General features: G+C 38.2%; 1 protein-coding gene across 2 annotated transcripts in view; it reads right to left on the reverse strand.

The window, feature by feature from the left end:
• Positions 1-18,135, reverse strand: part of zfhx3b (zinc finger homeobox 3b) — a 311,598-nt gene that overhangs the window by 190,658 nt on the left and 102,805 nt on the right. The window lies entirely within an intron of this gene.

Below are 18,135 nucleotides of genomic sequence, written 5' to 3' on the forward strand. Positions count from 1 at the left end.
GTCGATTTCCGTGAAAAAGAGTATGATCGGTGATTACCGATCACGGTCTCTTGTTGCCGATCAGCTGCATCTTATTTCCCAGCCTGCCTGTGCAGCTGGTCTCCTCTTTCCTTCACTCCGCGCAAACGCGCAGCAACAAATCCTAAGCGATGTGGAACTATAACGCACTGAATGAATGGGGAAGTTTGCTGCGTGTTGCGGCGGAAAATTGAAGCACGTCAAAATGCATCAGCACAACGAAGCTAATACGACATAAAAACAAAGCCATACTTGACGGAGTTTGGCTACATCGAGGCTCACTGCAGTAAAAAAGACATACGGAGGATCAGATAGCAGGTAAAGCAGCGCACAGCTACAAACACTCACCCGAATTAACATGACGGTCAGAAAGCTAAACAAATAACCCGCAAAATTATTTAAGTCTTCGAGCTGCGATGTAAGACGCTGGTTCTGTAATATTTCACAGACGGAGCTTCGCTTCTGCTCCACACCGAACCTCTGCTTAAAGCTGCAGCATCTAACTTAAAAAATAGATTTTACATACGTATTAAAACTTTCGCTGTCCTAACATGAGACAGATAATCTCTGAGAAAATAATCGATCTCCTCCCTGATCTGCATAATTACTCCGCTCAGTCAGAAACAGCCAATCAGAGCTAGCAGTAATCAGCTAGCCGCCATGCTAACAGGAAGTTTTCATTCAGTAACTCTGGATTGTTTATTGTAATGGAACCTGTTTTTGCCTTTGAATGTTAAGTTTTATACTTGAATTTTTTGGCAATGTTGAGAGGTTTTATTTTGACTCTTTGCATTATTTAGCCTCTTCAGAGCCTTCATATGTTTTCAGTCTGTTAAAGATAGTATTATCAATAGCAGTACAATTTGCACAATGCCTATTTAGTTTAGTTTTTTTCTTGGAAAAAGTTATTAAAAACAAGTTTTTGGCTAAATTAAGGTGAATTCATGGTTCCTATTCCCACATAATGTAACCGGTAGTGCTTATGATTAAAAAAATAATAAGTATGTGATCGATACCGGTGATCGGCCATAATCGACCCTCATGAGTGATCGGAATCAACAAGAAAAAACCTGATTGGCACATCTCTAGTGCTTACAGTTGCATGTTTCACAAAATAACTTCCCAGGCAGAGTCATAATGGTTGAATCCTGTGGTCTAACACGAAAATGCTATGATCAAACATAGATATCAATTCATGGAAAGTAAATGACCTAAGAGAATATGAAATATCTTCATAATTAAAGGTTAATGGGTAAGAATAATCCATCTTCCTTTCAAATGTGATTAAGTGATTTATACCAGCTAGACTACGGCCAGCCTTGCATTTTCAATATCAGTTTCTTGATATATTTCAATGTGAAATGCATCAGCGGTTCACTGGATTTGGATAAAATTGACCTTTTAGCTTCACAGAGTCAACCAGAAACTTCTCTTATTTGATCTTAAAGTAAATCCTAATGCATAGTGGAAAAAGAAGAAAACGTAACGAGAGATGTAATGCACAGATTCCAGATGTTAACCCAGGCAGGCTTATTAAATTGTAGCTTCAGGAACGAGAGATGGGGGGAGGGGCTGCTTTAAACAAGAAAACCAGAAAAGAGCTGCAGACTCCTGTGACAGTCACTTAAACCGAGCTGCAGTCCGCTGGATTGCCACGTAGTAAAACTCATTCATAATTTGTGATGAGCGTAATGCCTGATCCACTTCATGATTATGTGATATTCTTCACCTCTGCCGCAGTCAATGAGGCCAAGAGTTGGCAGCACAAATAGGTGGCCTGCAAGTTCAGCTTAAGGAAGTGGAGGAGTGAAGATGTGAGTTAAATAAGTCAATATTTGTAAAGAAAAAAAAAGAAAGAAATTCACCGTATAATACATTGCAGTTAAATAGCTAAGGCATAAGATTTTCTTTCAAGTTATTAATTTAATTATTTCCCTTATTGTGTTCGATGTAAACATTTTTGCCTCACTTTACCGAATTCGTCCCCTCGGACTAATGAGGCTCATCCACCACAGAGAACAGTTTGCCCTGTGATACTGATCGCAACACTTGTTAAGGAAAGCATGTCATCCTGGTTTCATTGAGGATTATGTCCACTGGGGAGATCATGAGAGAACCCCCTTAGACTCATTTCCAGCAAAGTGCCTCGCTCTGCTCTTATGACTGTTCTCGGTGTTATGAATAAGTAAATAACAACATTTTTCCAGTCGTTTAATCTCTGAGTACTGGAATTAGTAAGTCTGTAGTTTGCGCTGCCTTTTTTCTGCCCTTATTATTGTTATTGAAATGTCATGCTCTTATTTAGCTCAAGGATGAATAATAAATAAGCTATAATTAATGTCTTGAATGAGCTGACGGCTTGGCTTGGTCAATGGTAAAGAGGGACCCCGTCATCTTCCAGCCCTCCCAACCCCCCCTTTTTTCTCTCCATCCCCTTCTTCTCTTTCTCCCTCTCTTTAATTGGATCTTGTAATTAGTTTCTCTGATGGATCTGGGAGGTCTCAGGCATCCTCACAGTGTTCATTAGTGGTCTTGGAGGCGGGTTTGGCTCTTAAAAAGCTCTCCCTGCTCCCTCGCTCACATGTCATAACACTGGATATGAACCTGCCCAAATACAACCTGCAGCGTTCAGTTTGGTTCAGAATGCCTTGAGATCACAAAATAAACCAGACGAGCTCCATTTCAGTGCTGGAGATAAGATCATTATTGTGCAGTGATTGTGTAATTTTTTTAATGATGTATTTTGTTATTAGTTATTATTAAAATATGAAAACCATATTAGATTTCAAGTAGTAATACATTAAATTAAATCAAATGTATTTACAGAAAGCAAAAAGGCCTTTGAAGAGTAAATAAGTGCAGGTGGCCATGATATAAAATCTAAGGTAAAATGTCCTTTAGCTAGTTACTTGAAATCCAACCAGCCTCGGTAAATTTCTATTTTGAGACATACACACGTTCAACACACACTCTCCAATAAACACACACACTCAAATACACACGCACACACACACACACACACACACACACACACAATGATCAGGTCTATAATAAACCCCCACCGCCACCTTCTCTGACACCCCCCAACAGTTTCCCTCCTTTTCTCCCCCACCCTCCACTGGCCAGGCAACACTAGACATCTCTCCCTAATCAGCAGCCTTGTCTCGCTCCGAGTGGTTGCCATAGTAATATGCCGGCTGGTCGACATGGCAACCGCTCTGAGGTCCACTATTAAATGAAGAAGAGCGGAGGGAGGGACAGGGAGAATGGAGCCGGGATGAGACAGACAGACAGACAGACAGACAGACACACACACAGACAGAGAGAGAGAAAGAGAGAGAGAGAACAGGAAAGACAGCAATACACAGGAAAGGATTGTCCAAGACAGGAGGAAGGGGTATCAGCGTGGCGCAGAGGTGGTGGGGTGTTATAGAAAAATGAAAAAAAAAGTGGGGGTGGGAGTGCGGAGAAGGGCATAGAGAATGACTACAAGAGCAAAAGAAAGGAGACAGCGGGTTCTGCTTTACGTACCTATCACATTATCTGGTATGAAAAGTCTCTGATCTGCGTTACAACAATATCTTTAACTCGGCGCATAACCACATATTGTACTTTTAATGCTGTGTATTTAAAGATTACACACGTGGAAGACGCATGGTGAAACTCGTCAAAATCTAGATAAAGCATCATAAACTGATGATCGCAGGGGTACTTCCTATATAATTGCTAGCTGGCTCAATGTTAGATGAAGTCAGTGTATTTATGTTTACAGTTATAGAATAAAATACTTAAGTAATTTAACCCTTTGTAAATTATTGAGAATCATGTATTTTTGAATTTAGTAAATTTTTCACAAACTTTTGCATATTAACCTCCTCTTTTTTTTTTATTAAGAAATGACCATGTGGAATCTGGTGTAAGGTCTACATATACACCCGATCCCAGAGTGACAGATATCAGTGATTTGGTTTTGCACCTGTTCCTGAATTCCTTGAATAACGTGTTGCTTTTTCAGATCCCGTAGCTTCTTTTGTGTTGTCGGAGAGGCTGGATAAATTGAATCTCTTCATTTTAAAGATCTGATGAGAATCACTTCAAAGTTTGATTAATCACAGTTAATTATTTGAAAACGGGAATGGTGACTTTTTTCCCCACTTCCTTCGACAACCGAAAACATTATTTCAAAAACTCCCTGCTTTATTTACGCATGTTATCTTTCTCTGAGAATATTTGCTTGATTACATGAGACATGTACATGAGTGCAACAAAAATGCCAAAACAAACTAAATCTTTGAACGTTTCAAAGTTTTTACATGCTCAGTAAGGGTTAAAAAAAAATAGGGTTACAAGTGTTTTAGCATTTATGTATTTTGAAGGTGCATCAAGTTCTTCACAAATGTTTTCCGTTTGGTTATCATCTTTGTTGAATAGAAAGGATGTGCTGTTGGGACGCAGCCATGAAGAACTGAATTACATACGGGGAACAAAGAGACTGGTGTAAAAACTCTGAATCCCAGAATGCACTGTAATAACACACTTTCAGTTTAAAAAAAGAAGATGAGGAGTTTCACTGTGACATCATGTTTTACCACATCCTACCCTGTCACTTTACTGTAGGGCACTGCAATGACGCGACACAGTCATGCGAGACCCCACTTTTCTGGCGGAGAAGAAAGGTACTGCATCTTTGCAGTAACCCTGAGTCCAACGTCAATATTGAGCTTAGCATTTGGGCTGCTGCATGCTGACCAAAGAATAAATGTTGACCCTGGCTTATTTAGAAAAAAAAAAAATGCAGAAAGGAATCTAAACAATCGTAGAGACCCCAAAAGAAACGCTGCCTCTGATCCTGCCAACACACCAGCGCTACTTCCACCGTCCTGAGAGAGAAGACAGCTCCACACACAATGCCCTGCCGCTGCAGCTGTTTATTCCTCCAACTGGTCTTGCCACCACTGTCTTGCTCCAAGCCAAGGACTTTCCCAGCCACTAGCCACACAACATAACCTCAACTGGTTTCCACCACTGTGCTGGCAAAGGCTCCCATCTGATCACGGCTACCTTTGCTTATTGGCACTTTCGCTGTCCTTAAGAATGACTAAAGTAAGATGTGTGTCTGGGCAGAGATAAATTAGTTTAGGATAAAATTACATCAATATTGTTTTTTTTTTCCATTGTTGACTCTTAAAACTGTTCCAAGCTGGAGCTTAGAAGCCTTAGACGAAGCCAAAGCTGAAGGTTATCAGAGATTTAGGTCATTCAAATTTCCTTTAAATAAGCAATTTGAGCACTAACAGTCTTATAACATTAACTTGTTCCATTTTAGCCCTATTTTTCCTTTTCTTTTGCCTCACTAACTATATAATATATGTCCACATATTCCTTAAAACATGCTAAATTGTTATCTCAGCTTGAAGCTAAATGCTAAGCTATGATAGCTACCACTGATTGTGTTTACAAAGTATTTTTCTCGGTTCATGTCATTACATGATCATTATCAGCCGTAGCAAACTGCTAAACTGGTAATATTGTTATTCAAGATATGGACAGGACTCCAGAACAACTGGCTACAAATCATACAAACACAACTTGAATGGCATAAAATGTTAATGTGAATTTAAACCTCAGGGTAATCTCAACTTTTTTTTTAGTGGTGATTATTTTTGCAATGGCAAAATGCTTCTTTTTTTAATGTAATGTATTCCTATCACACCTGCCTTCATATCCATCTTTTTCTCGCCTCTTTTCTAAATGCACCTAACCTTTTATATAAGCTGGTGTTTTTCTGCCCATTTTTTCTCCTTTTTCTTGGTGAATTGATTTTTCTCTATTTGGTTCTTCTATAAGTCTCTTTTTTTTTTTTTTAAAGAATGAAATGCCATTCCATCAAGATGCCACCACATCAATGACACAAAATAGCATTTGCTGCCTTGTGTGTGAAATTCCTCCATGAACTGAAACCCTCTCTTTTTCCCCGGAGCGTCTTATGAAAGCTAGCTAATTGCATGTCCACATTGTACCGTCAGTCCCTGCCTCCCCAGAGCACCATTCAGAGGCAATTAAAGTGAGCTTAAACAGAGTAAGAAAGTGCGTCATCCTCTTAATGCAATTAAGGAAGTGTGCACACAAACATGCAGTGATAGTGCATAACACAAAAACATAAATACATAGAGAGAACAAAGCACAGAGAAGCAAGCGGAAAAGGTCGATTTATTAGGCAAAGCAACCCTTTTACTTAGTTGCATCACATGTCATATTCAGAGCATCTTAGATATGACGCTCAAAGTTTGTGATACAATGTTTTCTCTCTAATGTAGCCGTCAGCTTCATTTTTGTAAACAACTTTAGTGCCTGTTTAAAGACAAACAAACTGTAATTGTCTAATTGCTTTCCTGGCAATTCTACCTCCCAAGAAAAATGTTGGTGTTGTTAATTTGTTTCAGCTGAACAGACAACGGTACACAAGACAAACGTGTCCAGTGTTCAAAAAAAAAACCTTGAGAATGCGAAAACAGTTTGAAATGAAACTGAACATCTTTTACGGAAAGCAATCAGAGCCTTGCGATTCGGGTAAGACTGTCATTGATAACGTTTTGTAAAAACCCATAAAAACATAGTTCTCCTTGCACTTCCCTCTGAGGACATTTATTCAATGGGGAAAAATCCCATGTTTATATGGGGTATATATATGACGTGACACAGAGGCCATTTTTTTTAGCCACTGCCTAGCATGAAAAAGGATCCACCTTTATTTTGCTGCAGCGGACAGTGGGTAGGACGGCCAGTTGGGTCTGGCATGAAACAAAGGATGAATATATGGAAAAGTATCTCGTGATAACTGTAAAATATGCCAAAGGATCTATAAAGTTATGAGACAGTTTCTCTTTTAAAGACCCTGGGATAATTGTTGGAGTGTGCAGCATCAATAACTCTGTGAAATATTGAGACACTTTAAAGAAGAATCTGATGGTTTATGTCAGAAAACAAAAAAAATCATTTGGTACTGAGAATCTAAACTGGGTAATGAACCTTCTTTCATGACCATCTTTGTCACAGGAACTAAATCCAAGAGAAAATCTGTGGGTTGAGCTGAAGGGAACAGTGCATGGAAAAAAAATGAATGGTCAAAATGTTCTTTTTAGTGTGCTAATTATTTCTTAACACCACTAAATAGATTTGCTCAATTTAAAGGTTAGTTTCATTTATTTAAAGGGGGTTTGACACATCTTCACCAGGAGTGCCAATAAAAGTGGCCAGCACCACATTTAGCAAAAAACATAGTAGGTTAAAAACAATCTGAACTGAACAGAGTCTGTTCAGTTCAACATAACCTTTTTGAAAAGATAAAGGGAGTTCAGGGAAAGTCCAAGGATGAAGAGCCCCAACTGTTGTATGGCCTTAAACCCAAAACTAAGTGGTGATGAGCCTGTTTTAGAAAACTTTTTTTCAAGTAATATACATTTAACCAGGGCATCCACAAATATAAGTACAATATAAATCATTAAGGAAAAAAGCAATTACAGATTACATAAAGAAAACTTTTTTTGTGCTATTTTTTGTGCTTACGCTCTTGTGAGATAGACAGGAATATTGGACAGAGGTTCTCTGATCAAAAGAGTTATCTTTTTTTACTATTATTTTAAGGAAAATTGACAACAGTTTCTATTGTTTTAAGCAAAGCTGCTAAAGCAAACTAGTAGCATGTGCTCATGGACTAGGCTATCACTTTCACTTCCAGTGACAATGTGTGCTGTATTGTGAAAAGTTCAGTCAGGCAATAATAGCCATAGAATGCTGAGCAACTAGTTTGTGAAAAAGAGACATAGTTTCCCTTATATGTGTGTCTGTTCTGCTAAAGGTTGGCGTAAACCACCAAATTTCTTTTTTCAGTGTTTTTCTTTTTTCTTTTTTGCCATTTAGAAAACACTCCAGGGTTCCTCTTTTTTTTTTTTTAAACACATTTTATTTATGTGTTACTTTTTTTTTTTTAAACACATTTTATTTATGTGTTACTGAGACAAGTAAGAAAGGCTAACAAAGGGTAAGTGATAACTATGGTTTTCTTTGGCTTGAGAAATCCATCCTGAATTTGTAGTTGCAGCAAATTTGAAGTAATCAAACCACATGTTAGAATCAAAAGTCTTGTATTAAATAAGCCTATTTTCAATTTCTTTTGCAGGTGGAAAGACTTTAATGTGACAAACAAAAAAATTGTTGAACTGATTAAGTCCACTGAATGATGGAATTAAGAAATGAAAATGTTTTTTATTATAACAAAGCAAACTTGAAATAGTTTTGAATGTGGAAAAAAATGGAACATGCAAAGTGAGTTTGCTTTTTTGTATTTTAGCATGAATTAGTGGTAGAAAAACTCCTGAAAATGCCGTATTATATAGTGCCTCCTCTGAAGAGGTAGGATTTTTCTTCAAAAACATCAACACGTATTTTTCTCACCTAAATACTTTGTGAAGCCTCTCAACAATACAACCAGTTTTTTTTCTTTGCAAGGACAACTTAGTTAGCTAAAAGGACCAGTTTTATGAATAAATAAAGAAAGCCGCATAATTGACACCACTGCAGTGTTAGGTTTCATGTGCCTGAAAAATAAACCCCTACATTACACAATTCTAATTCTAATTAACCCACACTGACAAGAGCCCATGCTCACATTCATAACTGTGCTCACACAGGTCACAAGCAGTAGTTTATACACACAGTGCTGTCTTTTGTCAGGCATGAAGGCTCCATAATTACTATTGATCTGTCATTACAATGTTTAACTCACAAATTGAATTTCTCTAAGTTTCTTGTCAAGTTCAGTGCTTTAAGTGAAAAAATATCCAGCAACAAATCGAGCTCATCTGACCACAGTTGGTAGTCCACAGATGACAAAGCAGCGATTGACATCTGTGTTTTACATTTTAGTTCGCAGCGCTTCTTAAATTCCCAGAACTACCTTGCTCTGCGAGATCAAAAGAGAAAATTAGCCCTCTTACACAGAAAGGATATGCCAAAAGTGTTGCCAAACATTGTGGAAACCATGAACATTTGTTCTTTTACGGATGCTAAGTATTGTTTTATTGTCTGTAAGAAAATCTGGACTTCTTTGTCCAAACACCACTAAGCAGTCTTATGAGCATATATGATTACAAAAGCAAAAGCTTAGAAAGTACAGATGATTGCAAGTCTATTAAAATATGATGCCGAACCAACTTACTGAAAAACCTTGTGAAATAATTAAAACCAAAGCAGTTGTTACAACCCAAACATTAGTTCTCCTCAAAGATTTAACTTTCCTTTGTCCGCCAAATCATCCTGAACCCACTGAACTTCACTCCGGTGCAGGACACTCTTGAATGAACGGTGTTTGATTTTGGTGTAGTGGAATAAACTCTTCAATATTTTTGAGCAAACTGTTAATTATAACTACAACCACCACAAAGAGGGAGATTTGGATATCAAATTATTTTAAGTTGAGACATGCGATAATAGAGAGAAAATATTAAAAAATATATTTTTTATAGCAAACATCTCCATGAATAAAATCATCATATTATGATCAATAAATGTTGAATATGCTACCAGCCCTTTATGGATTTAAAAACTCTTTTTTAGTGTACCTCAGATGATTATTTATGTTTTATAAATGGTTTTTATATTTTTATTAGTTTGCGGGTTCCTCCACTGTCCTGTTTAGACATGATCAGGTTTATGCTGGGAGGTTCTGTTTCCAGGTGGAAAATGGGACTTGTCTGTAAAATTATGTAGGTGTGTACGATGAGATATACCTGTGTGAGAGTCATATTCAATGCTTTCTGCAGAAAAAAATATTGCAACAGTAAGAGCAATGTTACTTCATCTCCCGGTGGTCACAAAGTCAGTCACATGTACTGAGCGATGCCGAAAAACCTATTTCCATCCCACGTTACTTAAACAAATGCAAAACAAGCTGAAAACACTGCCAAAAAAACGAAAAGAACATAACCAACATTTGACACTTTGAATATTTGAAATAACAACCTTTCTATAAAGCATTACAATAAATGAATGGTGTATCATTCAGGCATTGGTAAAAATGTGTGCAAAATGTGGAGATGGATGGTTTTAGCCCATTACCAAATATGCCAGTCTCAGTGGCAAAGGGACAGTTCCAGAACAAGAATACGGCATGTACAAACTATTCATAGCCGCCTCACAATGACTGGACTGCAGAGGGGGCTTTGGCATGCCTGTTATTCGGCGTGTGCGGTCACCATCACAACCAATTCTGTCACCAAATGTAAAGTCGTACTGCCCCCCAAATCCCTCCCAATTATAAAAGGTCCTTGAGTTGCTGTTTTGCCCCCTCTCTAGCTCCTGTCTGATTACTGAGTGTGGGGTGAGCTGTGCAGGCAATCAGCCACAAAGCTCAGAGCACCAAGAGGACAGGGTAAAAAAAAAAAAAAATCAAATCCAAAACAGTGCAAAAAATAAACTAAAGGGAAACTACAGGGCCGCAATTACAGGCCATCCAGCCAGGCCTCTGCTCCAGCACTCAAGAGCTGCCGTGATTTCCGACAGAAAAGGTTATTAGTTTTTATTGGAGGAAATAGATGCTGGGTGGCTTTAAATGGCACAGTAATGTGGGGGTGGGAGGGGGTTGGAGGCGGGGGCTCCTGACCTGGGTCTCCCAAGAGTCCCATTGCACTGCCACAGAGACACACTGAAGCCATCACACAGCCTCTCTCTCCTTCCCCCAGTCCCCATGCCCTACAGGTTCTGCTTGAACGCCAGGGCAAAACATTGCTCCCTAACCTTGATCTCATTCTGGACAGCTAATTCCCCCCCCCACCCCCCTTTGGACATATGGATCTAAATCAGAAAATAGCTTAAGGTCATTGTTTAAAATACATTTTTGCACGTAGTTTAAAAACCAAAACCATTTGTTTTTGAAATGTTAAGGCAGTGTCTTATGGATCACAAACACCTGCTTCCGGCAGGAGCAGAGCACGCCAAAACGCTATCTGTCAGCGTGGCGGCCCCGAGTTTACTCGGCCCCGACGTAATGACCGCCAGCAGATTTCTTGTCACGAGCGTGTGAGCCTGCGACTCCGGGAGAAGAAGGCGATCGCCGCGCAGCCATGTTTGCCTTTGTGCATGGCTGCCGGTGTGTGTACTCTGCTGTGTGTGACGTTATTTCAGAACGTGTAAGCTATGATGTGCTGGCGTCAGATAAAGTGGTCTCCAGAAGCTCCGGTGTTTGTTCAGTGACAGATGTTTTGTGTCAGCCAGAGGAAACATACAGAAGCAGCTGAATGGTCTCGCGGTTAATTTAAGCCCATGATGCAACAGTTCTGTCTCGGCTTTAATTACGAGCCTGTGTTTCAAAATATGTCACGGCATGTCAAAGCAGATAATATGGTAATGCTGTCTTTTGTGAGAGCTCACGTGCGTGTTTGTCTTCATTGCGCTTGCAGTCCATGCTCTCCTACCCTCATCTGTATTCAGTGCAGGTGGGCTGCAACGCAGACCCGCAGCTCAGTAACTAATGGAGGGGCTGATGGGGGCCTGATGACGACCACAGGGCCATTTGTACACATACACGCAGAGTGCACATATACAAACACAAACACTATATCCAGCCGCAGCTGCTCCCATCACGCAGCTAGTGGCCAAGCAAGTTAATTACATTGACCATTTAATACTGGCATTTTCCTTTTTTTTTCCTGTGGAGCATGGGCGACGCAATTTGATCAATTTGATCATCTTTCTGAGTAAGTGAGTAACAATTGCAGTCCAAGGCATCGCCCTTTTCCTATGTTGATTACCCTGCTCCTATTTCTAAGGTTTTTGGTTTTTCTTTAATTGCCTCTACTGCAAACTTTTGAAGCGAACCAATAACTCGATTGCCAGGACGTGTGAGGGAATTAGAAAATTAATGTTACTCTGGGGTCACTGCATTAGAGAGGCACGCATACATCCGTGCCATGTTTTTTCAACATGTTAGAGGGCTAACACAAAAAAAGTTCTTTACATTGTTTTTTTTTTTACCCCATTTTTGTATGGAAAAAATACATACAAATAAATGTGATATCACTCCTGAAAAACATGTGTAAAATGGCTTAAAATAAACGTTGATTTTATTGGAGAAGCACAGTCTTGCTCAGCATTCCATGTAAAGTAATCGCAGTTTTTAAGACAATTACCGGTGGCAGAACTGCTGGGACCCTGGCTGTCAATAACAGTTATTCTTCTCCAATAACACTTCCCACAGCTGGAGAACACAGAGTGATATTTAACAATTTATTTCACAATATCTCTAGATCCTCCCGAATCGTGGGTCTTCTCTTAAATGTTTCTTCTCTTAAACTCACCTCACAGCCGATCAGAGGTGGGTTGTCACTAGTTTCATTTATTCAGCAACATTTACTTAAGTAACATTTTGAAAAAAAGAAACAAGGTACTTCTAGTAGTAATTTTACTGTGCCATGCTTTTTACTTCTACTTGAGTAATATTAGGAAGTTACACTACTCTTAACTGCATAAAAATTCTAACTACCCACCTTGAGTGACTTAACTGAATAATAAAGAAAACAAACATGTTTTAATCAAAACTGCAGGTTCACTGTTTATTTTACATTTTATTTTCCATCTGTTGAGCCTTTTTGGAAATAAAATAAAGAGTGTAAATTGTAAGTGGATTGTTTTACTACCATATGGTTGCTTTATGTACTGGTTCCAAAAGTTTTGTGTTGTGGAAAAGTGAGGTTTGAAAATGTTGTTTTCTTCTAGTCGAATGTGTAATTTTGTAATATTTTTATGTTTTTACTGTAATATTGTGATTTTTTTGATTACATCTTTTTTTTATCTCTGCTAGAGATCATTTATATTGAAGTAGTGCTACTCTTGCTTGAGTACAATTTCTGGCATCTCTAGCAGGTTATCTATAGGATTTAGGTCTGGGTTCTGAGAGCTACATGATTTCTTTGTCTCGTGAACCATTCTGTGTTGATTTGCCCACAAATTCTGGATCATAATTTTGCTGAGATATCCATGACAAAGCTATGTTTACTATAATGAGAAAGCCAATATTTTTTTTTTTTTTTTAAATCTGGCATACAGGAGAACATGATTTCCAATGCCTATGGAGGAGAAATAGGCCCGCAGCATCACATACGTCTCGCCATACTTTACAGTAGACATTATTTTTGAAAAGTTCAGCCTTTGTTTCATCTGTTGAAAAAACAAAGCCACAGTTCCAGTTATAGCTCTGGGATTAAAGTATAAATTAAAAAGTTAGGAATTTAGAAGCGTCAATGAGATAAAATGAGAAACTAGTGTACTTTGTTTCATCTATGCCATGCTCGGGTTCTTTTTTGTTGTTGTTTTGTTTTTCCCGGACCTTCATCCATAGGAGACAAAGGCATCCATCATTTTAGTGGCCAACGTGAACACAGGCAACAACTCTGACCAGATCTATATCCAGTTCGACTCTGAAGAAAATACAAAAAGCCTTTTTGGTGTGGATTTCATGTGAACCATTACGTTCAGGGCAACAACAAAACAATGACCTCCTGCAGTGGAACAAAGCAACCTCCAAATGTACAAAAGCTGCTCATGGTCGGCTTGACGGGCCCGAAAGTTTGACCCGATCTCTAAACTCTACAGATTCCAGTCTTCGATCATCAATCATCAGTCAAACACGCCAAAGTCGGACAAATGCACAGAGAGCTCATGTTAAACCCCTAGGACAAAAACAAATCCTACCTGGTAGACATCATCAGTGAGCACTTATTTAAAAACACACTTGGAAAAAAAAAATGTAGACACAACATCACAGAAAATTTAAGTTTGCTGAAATAATCTCAGCATGGCATTTCTTAATTTGCTATCCTTCTTTTAAACACACAGACAATAATACAACATCTGTGGATCTCCTCTAGGCAACTTCTGTAAAAAAAAAAAAAAAAAAATCTGTTTTCTTTTTTTCTCTCTCCTCTACTCTTTCTTCTCTCTGCTGAGTTTGGGCCAAAGAGCTGACAGCCAGTGACCTAGGAGTCTCCAGGGTTCCCGGGGAGAAAGGTAATGGGCCCAACCCCGGAACGCACTCTCACTCTTTTCACCCACGGCTGCCGGCGGCTTTGATCCAGTAGCCCCCACTTCGGTCTCCTGACGCCTGGTAAGGAAATTCATAGGAACAACTGGAAGAGGCCTGTGTTTATTCAGCCCCTTTAATGAGGAGGGAGACGGATTATCGGGGGCCTAAATCTCCCCCCAAAAAAACACAGGGAAAGAAAACTGCTGCTCATTCCAGATGTTGCTCCAACAGCAGTCACTCCAAAAGAATCCAGGAGAGCACGAGAGAGAGGGAGAGAGAAAAAAGAGAGCGAGGGATGGTTTTATTACGCAAGATGGGGAGACTAGTGGTCAGCAGGAGAATCTCTCCATGTTTTCTCTGTCTGGCCAGATGTAGGAGCTGCCAAAGCGTCTCTTTGTGAACCCAGAGGAGCCACCCAGGGGCTGCAGCGAGAGCTCTGAGAAAGAGTATGCAGTTATTCTTTTCTTTTTTTTTTCATAATTTTAAAAGCAGCGTGTTTAATAGCAGAGGTAACCAGAGCTTGTAGGCATACGTTTTACTTTAAGCAATTTGTGCTGTGTTAAAGAGAAAAAGAAGCCATTTCCTGAGCCTGCCACATGACTCCTAATGTGTTATTTTTTCAATTTTAGCACAGAGCTTCTTTGTAATCATTACTAATGCAGCAAAGCAAGTGACGTAGGAGCTGACGTATGAAGCCTCTCTGCCCCAAGAATGGAAACAGAAGCCTGATCCACTTATTAAGCAGCACAAACACTGCAGGTTGTGGAAAGACAAAGGAGCTTCATTCAGTATTGGTGACACCATTTTACCTAAACACACTGAGAAGAGCTGCACTGCACATCAGGCTCTTGACCCTTTGCAAACGGGGTCTGACGAGATCAATAGGTCTCTCTATTGTCAAATCATTTAGGAGCGGATTATAGGTCAGACACTGGTCAAAGATCCTCACACAGACAGACCAAAAGGTCAGGCTGACTGAATATTTACATGTGATTTCCAAAAATCAGGTCTGCATTGTGGGAACACCTGTAGTGAATAAAAACAGTAGCTGTTCTGCAGGCTGGTTTGTGACAATTTTCTCTTCCAGGTCAGTTTTCATGCTAAAACATTTACTCCTACAAGGAGACCACTGTCATCACTGTCAGGTGACCTCCAGCAAGGTCAAGGCCATGGACAGTGACAGACTCGCAGGCAAACACACACACTCAGTGTGTGTGTCGAATGCGTGTGTGCGTGCGTGGAAAGGTGGGTGTGAGGGGAAAGGCTTGTTATAGGTCAAGTTCACAGATCACTTAGATCTTTAGATAAATGTAAGATTTAGAGAGTATTTCTTGATTTGTCATTTATTTTAAATGGCAATCTCGATGTGGTCTTATAAAAAAAACATCATTAGTACATATCTACTGATCAGATAGCCTCGCCATCAGTCTAACCTCGTACTGGTACAAGTTTAGAAGTCCTAGTTTTGTGTAAGATTGTAAAGGGAATGCCCAGTTTGACTAACATAATAATTTTCTCTATTTTTAAATTTAAATTCAAAATTCTCAATTCTAAATTCAATTTGGATTTAATTTATTTTTATTTTACTTATTTAACTTCAAATTTGTCATTGCACAATCTTATGATTTTTAAATCCTCTCCGGTATAAAACAGTGCGATAGGATAAAGTTTAAATAAATAATTAACTTGGTTCATGTTTAGATTTTCTGACACAACAATGGATGTTATTTATTAAAATTTTTACTTTTTAATTTATTCAAATAAATATTTTATTCAGATTGTCTGTAGACATTGTCTAAATTAGAACAAGAAACACAATGATATTTTCCTACAGAATACTCAAAACAAAGACTAAATATTTTTCCAAATGACAAAAAGTTTCTGTTTCCACAATTTAGAGTAAAATAAATATTTTTGCTTCTGATTAACCTGTTTTTTTGTAATATTGTAATAATTTCAGCTATTTGGAAGGGGTTAATATCATTAACTGTGTTTTTATTTTCACTGACGGGCAGATCAGACAAATATTAGGCATGTTTTGTCAGATACAAACATAATACTTAGGATCAAACATTTTGTACACAGTTTTCTGCAATAACGACAACATTCAGAAACATCTATGTTACATTCTTTCAAGATTTTTTTTGGCATCAACTATTTTTTCTATTACAGAAATTCTGTTTATTTCTCCTAACTGACCTTAGGACATCTGCATTTTTTATTCCATCACATGTAGGACACCTCCACTCAGATGGTAATTACTGCAAGACAAAATGAGAATCTCCAACCTTGCCAGGACGTCCTGTAAACTACTGCCACCACAGGGTACAGAAGGTATGGCACATTAAAAAAAATAAATAAAGTGCTGCTTAATATCTGTCCACCTAATCATGTGAATGTTTTCATATGCACAACTTTTAACCATGCAACACTTTTCATAACCGACATGTGACTCCTCTTTCTTATTTATTTTATTTTATTTTTTTTGCATTGAATTTTAAAACAAATGCTTTGGGAGTTACAAAATATATTTTTTAATAGAGCATCACATTATTTTATACTGTGTTGCCATTCGTCTTGTCAGCAGATAAAAACAAAATTTCAACAGTACTATAAAACCCATTTAGATGGAATTAATGTACTATTTTGCTGGAGAACTGAAACAGAAAATGACTGTGGTTACCAATACCGGACAGAGCCAGTTCATATCTTTATGAGGTCCAGAGCAGATTTGTGGAGTCCATTTCCAAACAAATCCCCTTTATTCCAGACTTGGTAGTGTAAGAGATGATGAGAAAATCATTGTACTGCTCACCAGCAACTATGGCAAAACAATTAAATAAATAAAAATACTCATTTACTTGTTGACATACAAACAGTTGTGTGCCTGAAATATGACCCAGTGTGCACATACAAGCAGCAGAAAATAAGATATTAAAAGTAATTTATGGTAACTTTTGAAATAATATTGGATTTTCTCAGTATGTAAAAAAATTAATTAGTGAAATTGTTGTTTACTGATGTTCTCCTGAGGGTCCCTAGTAGGTAAAGGATCTTTAAGAAGTAGCAACATTTCTTTAAGTCTTGAGCCTGTTGTTTTACATTGTACATTTTCTGTTGTTTCACTTTTAGATGTACATCAAAGATGTAAGGTGTTTGCAAAGAGGAGGAATTTCTGTAAGTAAGCAAGGCAGACAGCATTTGTAAGGTTTTACACTGTGACTCATTTTGAAGCAGTATATGAAACTGTGTCAAGCAGATTTATTTACAAAATGAATATAATTATTCAGATGTTAAGTTCTGAATCTTGTGAACCAGTCCCAGGTAGGTTTTTTTTTTTTAAAGTCATTATTATTTCTGCTCTTCCACGTTGAAGCTATTTATGCATCGGTGTTGCACAGAGACTACATATCAGATGTTTTCCAGCAGGTCCCTACAGGTTTTGCACTCTTTTCCTGTCTACCACATGTACCTACATGTGAAAGTTTTCTTGGAAATTTTCCCTTGACTTTCACATCTCCTCTAATTTTAATGACATTTCAGAGAGTGGAAATTGCATGGTGGAAGAGCTTCAATGTCTTTATATAGCCTTTCTCTATTTTGTAGGCATTAAACCGTATATTAATTTTTAGATGTGGACTGAATTGCTTAAAGGAGCTCGTGCTTACCGACGGCTACCACAAGGTGCAAAAGCTTGACGAAACTGAATGAATGAATAATCAGCTGGTCTAATGATTTATTAAATGGGGTGGCATGCCAAGGTTAGCATGCCAAAGGTCAACCTTATGGTCAGTAAGACACCAGAAGATTGACCTACGGTCCATGTTGTTGTTGTCGTTGTTTTTTTTTGTTTTTTGTTTGTTTTTTTCAAATGTTTCTTTAAAACCCCAAATAATTTATAAATTGAATCTATTATGGTTTTATAGGCTTTTGACCTGTCATGAATTTTAATTATTTTCTAAGATTTTATTAAGTGGTGTACTTTAAAAACTTAGAACTGGCTAAACGGTCAAAATTTGAGGACAAAAACTCCATAGTAA

Source organism: Poecilia formosa, unplaced genomic scaffold (assembly GCF_000485575.1).
Source record: "Poecilia formosa unplaced genomic scaffold, Poecilia_formosa-5.1.2 Scaffold261, whole genome shotgun sequence".
NCBI lineage: Eukaryota > Metazoa > Chordata > Actinopteri > Cyprinodontiformes > Poeciliidae > Poecilia > Poecilia formosa.